This window comes from Babylonia areolata, chromosome 17, assembly GCF_041734735.1.
Source record: "Babylonia areolata isolate BAREFJ2019XMU chromosome 17, ASM4173473v1, whole genome shotgun sequence".
In the NCBI taxonomy this organism is placed as follows: Eukaryota; Metazoa; Mollusca; class Gastropoda; order Neogastropoda; family Buccinidae; genus Babylonia; species Babylonia areolata.
The window spans coordinates 3,842,751-3,850,250 of record NC_134892.1 but is presented as its reverse complement, the minus strand read 5'-3'; positions in this window follow the sequence as shown (position 1 = coordinate 3,850,250).

Below are 7,500 nucleotides of genomic sequence, written 5' to 3'. Positions count from 1 at the left end.
TGGTCAAGTTGGCTCCTGAATAAATCCTGAAGCATTTGAAATGTAAGCGGATTATTTATCAGAGCTTTGCCGATCGAAGCGGCTGGCAGTTCAGACTTTTTGATATACATGTGTGTGTGTGTGTGTGTGTGTGTGTGTGTGTGTGTGTGTGTGTGTGTGCTGCAGATCCAACTTACATTGTTTATCTATCTGTGGTCTTTCACATATTCCGCATGATCATTTACATTCTGCCATTTGGGAACAAACTATGCTCTGTTTTATGTGTGAGCTTTTTCATTGTACATATTGCCAGTCTGGAGAGCAACTATGTTGTGTTTTCTGTGAACTTTTACATATTTCACATCAACATTCTTGCCGATTTATGGCGTAACTATACTCTGTTTCCTGTGAACTTTTACATATTTCACATGGACATTTTACATTCTGTTATTTTGGACTGCAACTATGCTTTGTTTTCTGTGAGCTTTTACATATTTTACATGGACATTTTACATTCCGTCATTTTGGACTGAAACTATGCTCTCTTTTTTTTCTGTGAACTTTTTCATATTTGACAGGAACATTCATTTTTACACTCTGCCAGTTTGGAGAGAGCAACTATGTTCTGTTTTCTGTAAGCTTTTACATATTTTACATGGTCATTTCACATTCTGCCAGTTTGGAGAGCAACCATGCTTTGTTTTCTGTGAACTTTTACATATTTTACATGGACATTTTACATTCTGCCAGTTTGGAGCGCAACTATGCTTTGTTTTCTGTGAACTTTTACATATTTTACATGGACATTTTACATTCTGCCAGTTTGGAGCGCAACTATGCTTTGTTTTCTGTGAACTTTTACATATTTTACATGGACATTTTACATTCTGCCAGTTTGGAGCGCAGCTGTGCTCTGTTTTCGAAGGTCTTTGTTTGGGGTTATTCGTCTGTCAGCCTTTTTGTTTGGGACAGAAAATCATCCCTCGTTCTCCTCCTCTCCTCCCTTCAGCTATGTTTTGTATTCTCCTGACCCCTCTCTCCTCTTCCGTCACCCTATCCTCCTCCTCCTCCCCTCACCCCATGCCCCCGACACTTCTTCCCACCCCCCCCCCACCCGCCCCCCAGGCCCCCGCCCGGCCCCCTTCCGTCATTCTCGCTCTCCACAGACCTCAGACTCCACCTCTTCCTCACAGCTTTTGTATGGCCTCAGATTGTTCACCCACACATCGTCTCTCTGTCTTTCTCTTTCTCTCTGTGTGTCTCTGTCTCTGTCTCTCTCTATCTGTGTCTCTGTTTCTGTTTCTCTGTCTTTGTCTCTATCCCTTTGTCTCTGTCTCTGTTTCTCTCTCCCCCCCCCCTCTCTCTCTCTATCTGTGTCTCTGTTTCTGTTTCTTTGTCTTTGTCTCTGTCCCTTTCTCTCTGTCGTGATGATTTATGTATGTTGGTGTAGATGTGTGTGAATGTATGAGTGGTTGTGCGTCAGCGTGTGCGAGTGTGGATGAGCATATTTGTTGGTTCATTATTGATTGTTTGCTTTTGGATACGTGCTTCTGTTTCAGCCAAACAATTTTTTTGGTCAATGCTTATAGGCAATATGTTTTGTAACCCCCTTGCCAAAAGGGTATCTTTGCCAATGGCAATAAAATCAGTGTCAGTGTCAGTGTCAGTGTCTGTCTCTGCTTCTTTCTATCTGTATCTCTGTCTCTCTGTCTGTTTCTCTGTTTCTGTCTCTCCTTCTCTCCGGATCTTATACTACAGACATAACATTTCCTCTGGTCTTTAATGATGGCTTCAGATTCTACTGTTCACGTTCTGCCCCTGTCCTCTCTCTCTCTCTTTCTTTCTCCTCTCTCTCTCTCTCTCTTAGTCCCCCTCTGTCTCTCAATCTTTCTCCCACTGTCTCTCTCTCTCCCTTTCTCCCACTGTCTCTCTTTCTGTCTCTCTCCCTTTCTCCAACTGTCTCTCTTTCTCCCTCTCTCTCTTTCCCCCCTCTCTCTCCCTTTCTCCCACTGTCTCTCTTTGTCCCTATCTCTCTTTCCCCGCTCTCTCTCCCTTTCTCCCACTGTCTCTCTTTCTCCCTATCTCTCTTTCCCCGCTCTCTCTCCCTTTCTCCCACTGTCTCTCTTTCTCCCTATCTCTCTTTCCCCGCTCTCTCTCCCTTTCTCCCACTGTCTCTCTTTCTCCCTATCTCTCTTTCCCCGCTCTCTCTCCCTTTCTCCCACTGTCTCTCTTTCTCCCTATCTCTCTTTCCCCGCTCTCTCTCCCTTTCTCCCACTGTCTCTCTTTCTCTCTCTCTCTCCCTCCCTTTCTCCCACTCTATTTTTCTCCCTCTCTCTCTCTTTCCCCGCTCTCTCTCTCCCTTTGTCCCAGTCTCTTTTTCACCCACTCTCTCTGTCTCTCTCCCTCCTCTCCCTTTTCCCCACTGACTCTCTCTGTCCATCTTTCTCCCTCTCTTTCTGCTCCCTCTCCATTTCTCCCACTCTCTTTGCCTCTCTTTCTCCCCCACCCCCCGCGCTCTCTCTATCTCTCCCTCTCTCTCTTTCTCTCTATCTCTCCCTCTCTCCCCCACCATCTCTTCATTTCCCCCACTCTCTCTCTCTGTCTTTCTCCCTCTCTCTCTCTCTCTCCTCACTCTGTTTCTCCCACTCTCTCTGTGTCTTTCTCCCCCTCTTTCTCTCCCCACTCTCTCTGTTTCTCCCACTCTCTCTGTCTTTCTCCCTCTCTTTCTCTCCCCACTCTCTCTCTCTCTTTCTCCCACTCTCTCTGTCTTTCTCCCTCTCTTTCTCTCCCCACTCTCTCTGTCTTTCTCCCTCTCTTTCTCTCCCCACTCTCTCTGTCTTTCTCCCTCTCTTTCTCTCCCCACTCTCTCTCTCTTTCTCCCACTCTCTCTGTCTTTCTCCCTCTCTTTCTCTCCCCACTCTCTCTCTCTTTCTCCCACTCTCTCTGTCTTTCTCCCTCTCTTTCTCTCCCCACTCTCTCTTTCTCCCACTCTCTCTGTCTTTCTCCCTCTCTTTCTCTCCCCCCCCCTCTGTCTCTCTCTGTTTCTCCCACTCTCTCTGTCTTTCTCCCTCTCTTTCTCTCCCCACTCTCTCTGTTTCTGCCACTCTCTCTGTCTTTCTCCCTCTCTTTCTCTCCCCACTCTCTCTCTCTTTCTCCCACTCTCTCTGTCTTTCTCCCTCTCTTTCTCTCCCCACTCTCTCTCTGTTTCTCCCACTCTCTCTGTCTTTCTCCCTCTCTTTCTCTCCCCTCTCTCTCTCTCTCTCTCTGTTTCTGCCACTCTGTCTTTCTCCCTCTCTTTCTCTCCTCACTCACTCTCTCTCTCTCTCTGTTTCTCTGTTTCTCCCACTCTCTCTGTCTTTCTCCCTCTCTTTCTCTCCCCCCTCTCTCTCTCTCTGTTTCTGCCACTCTCTCTGTCTTTCTCCCTCTCTTTCTTTTCCCACTCTCTCTCTCTCTTTCTCCCACTCTCTCTGTCTTTCTCCCACTCTCTCTGTCTTTCTCCCTCTCTTTCTCTCCCCACTCTCTCTCTCTTTCTCCCACTCTCTCTGTCTTTCTCCCTCTCTTTCTCTCCCCACTCTCTCTCTCTTTCTCCCACTCTCTCTGTCTTTCTCCCTCTCTTTCTCTCCCCCCCTCTCTCTCTCTGTTTCTGCCACTCTCTCTGTCTTTCTCCCTCTCTTTCTCTCCCCACTCTCTCTCTCTCTGTTTCTGCCACTCTCTCTGTTTTTCTCCCTCTCTTTCTCCCTCCACTCTCTCTCTTTCTCCCACTCTCTCTGTCTTTCTCCCTCTCTTTCTCTCCCCACTCTCTCTCTCTTTCTCCCACTCTCTCTCTGTCTTTCTCCCCCTCTTTCTCTCCCCACTCTCTCTGTCTTTCTCCCTCTCTTTCTCTCCCATCTCTCTTTCTCCCACTCTCTCTGTCTTTCTCCCTCTCTTTCTCTCCCCTCCCCGCCCTGTATTTTTTTCCTCCCCCTCTCTCTCTCCTCCCCTCTCTCCCTTTCTCTCTGCCTCCCTCTCCTACCCCCATCCCCTCAAACATCTGTCACGACGTTCTCCAGTCTCACAGGGACTACAGACCACGTCGAGTTGTGTAGGGGAGATCATGCCCACTTCCCCGGGCGGCTGATGGCGGACAGAGTAGAGTGCCCTGGTCTGAGGAGAAGGAGGGCGATGACCTGGTCTGCCGGGCTGACTTTACTCAGCTTTTGGACAGAGTAGAGTGTTCTGGTCTGAGGAGAAGGAGGGCGATGAACTGGTCTGCCGGGCTGACTTTACTCAGCTATTGGACAGAGTAGAGTGTCTGCTGGGCTGACTTTACTCAGCTATTGGACAGAGTAGAGTGTCTGCTGGGCTGACTTTACTCAGCTTTTGGACAGAGTAGAGTGTTCTGGTCTGAGGAGAAGGAGGGCGATGACCTGGTCTGCCGGGCTGACTTTACTCAGCTTTACTCAGCTTTCTGCTGAGCCGACTTTTCGGCCGACACCACAACAGAAGCCGCTTTTGGCCACCCCACCCAAGAGAAATGGATTGTCATGAGTCAACAGCGGCTGACTTTTGTTGGGCTTCTTCTTCTCCTCCTCCTCCTCCTCTTTCTCCGTCTCCTCCTCCTCTTTCTCCGTCTCCTCCTTCTTCTTCTCCTCCTCCTCCTCCTTCTTCTTCTCCTCCACCTCCTCCTCCCCCTCCTCCTCCTCCTTCTTCTCCTCGTCCCCCTCCTCCTTCTTCTTCTTTTTCTTCTGCACGATTCTAGGGCATTCTTTTGTTAAAAGTGTGCGTTTACAGCGACAAGTCTCCGCACCCCCCCCCCTCCTCACCCCTCCGCCCCCCTGCTCCCCCCCCCCCGTCCCCATTTTTCACGTCTCAACCCCCCCCCCTTCTCCCCCCCCCACTCCTCCTCTCGAACAAGAAAAAAGAAAAATCACAAATATATAACATGCACAGTAAAATCAGAACAATGGCTTTAACGAGTTCCCAAGCAGTTAAAGAAAGGATCGAAGTGTTTGAAACTCTAAGCAGAGTATTTACACAAAACGCTGCCAGTCCTGACAGATGGAAACGCAGATCTTTCAATCGAGTCACAGTCGAGTAGTGCTGCAACCTCTACCGGCACTGTTTTTCTTTTAAATTTTATTTATTTATTTTATTATTTATTAGGTGTGGGCTTTTACATCATTTACACGATCATTTACACTCCTCTTCCTCCTTTTTTTTTAATTTTAATTTTATTTTATCTTATTTTATTATTTTTAAAAATTATTTTTTTATTATTATTATTATTATTATTATTATTATTATTATTATTATTACTACTACCTTTTCTATATTATAATTTATTTATTTATTTATGTAAGCTTATCTATTATTTATTCCCCCCCCCCCTTTTTTTTTCTTTTTTTTTCTCAAGGCCTGACTAAGCGCGTTGGGCTACGCTGCTGGTCAGGCATCTGCTTGGCTGGCAGATGTGGTGTAGCGTATATGGTTTTGTCCGAACGCAGTGACGCCTCCTTGAGCTACTGAAACTGAAACTGAAACTTACACTCCTGCCGTTTAGGCGAACGGCGATGCTCCAGTTTAGGGGTTGGCTGGATATGTTCGCCCATTCTAGTCTTTCTTTCGGATAAAGTAATTGCTTAGTCTTCTTCCTCCCACTCCTACTATCGATTCTTTCGCTCCCCCTCCCCGCACCCCCCACCCCCCCCCCCTCCAAGCCCACCCGCCACCCCCTCATCTTCATTCTGTATCTGCCCCTGTCTGTCTGTCTGTCTGTCTGTCTGTCTCTCTGTCTCCCCAGCCACATACATCAGACATCCTGGTAGGTATTTTTGTGGCCTCAGATTGTCCATCGAGTAAACGGGCCTGTCCCCCCCCCCCACTCTGATATTTGTCTGTTCGTCTCTCTCTCTCTCTCTCTCTCTCTCTCTCACACACACACACACACACGCGCACACGCACGCACGCACGCACTTACTTACAATCTCTCAGGTACAGAGTAGAAGACTAGGCAATGTCTAAAATCTTTAAGCTTGAGTAATGAAGTGTTCCTATCTTGAATCTTTTCCCCTTCTGATTAATTCTCAACAGCTCATCCCTTTCCAGTATAAACTAAAATGACTATTAATCACTGAGTGAGTTTTGAAAGTTTCAGAATTTGTTGGTAGTATTTTTGATTGTGTACTATTTACGATTGTGTGTTATGACTTGTGTGTGTGTGTGCGTGCGCGTGTGCTTGTGTGTATTGTGGGTGTGTGTGAGTGTGTGTGTGTGTGTGTGTGGGGGGGGGGGGGGGGGGGGCGGGGGGGGGGGCGGGGGGGGGATGAATAATTTTTAATGATGTTTGGTATCTTGTGTTCAATTTTTTCCTTTTTGATATTTACATATGTATTCTGTTTGTAAACGCATAGGGCTTATTTTCAAGATTAGGCGTAAATGCTCATGATAATAATAATAATAATAATAATAATAATAATAATAATAATAATCATCATCATCATCATCATCATCATCATCATCATCTTGAATCTCTCTGTCTCTCCTCTCCCCCTCTTTCTCCCCCCCCCCCCTGCCCCCGTCTCTCTCTCTGTCTCTCTTTCTACAGATATAACATTTATCCTGGCCTTTATGTCTGTTCACCCACTGCCCCTCCACTTTCCCACCACCCCACTTCGACGCCCACTACCATCTCCCCACCCCCCTCCACCCCCCCACCTCTCTCTCTCTGTCGTGACATCCTATAGTCTCAGTGGAAGCAGACCACGTCTAATTGGATAGAGGGGTGATTATGGCCCCTCCAGCGACCGGCAGGTGGCGCGCGGTGAGCACAGAGACCTTCAGGAAGGGAAGGGAGGTCAGCAGCATCGTGAATCAGACCCCATGTCGACAAGGGCACTGAGGACCTGAGGATATAGACACGCTAGCCACGTCCTGAAAGCCCTGAATTCTTCACTCAGACACACACACACACACACACAGACACGCAGACACACACACGCACACACGCACACACACACAAACCAGGGATGTACTGAAGACACAAAAACAGAAACCAGGAATGTGCTGAAGACACAAAAACTGAGAAGCCAAAAATGTAATGAATTCACAAAAACAGAAGCCAAGAATGTATGAAGACGCCCCCTTGACCCCCCCCCCCCCCCCCCCCCCCCCCCCCCGAAAAAAACAACAACAACAAAAAACAGAAGCCAGGAATGTACTGAAGACAAAAACAGAAGCAAAGAATGTGCTGAAGACATAAAGATAGAAGCCAAGATTGTGCTGAAGACACAAACACAGAAGCCGAAAATGTACTGAATACATAAAAAAAAAAAAAATGTGCTGAAGACACAAAAACAGAAGTAAAAAACGCTAGCCACGTCCTGAAATCCCCGAATTCTTCACACAGATACACAGACACACACACAGATACGCACACGCACACGCACACGCACACACACACAAACCAGGAATGTGCTGAAGACACAAAAACAGAAGCCAAGAATGTACCGAAGACACAAAACCAGAAGCCAAGAATGTACCAAA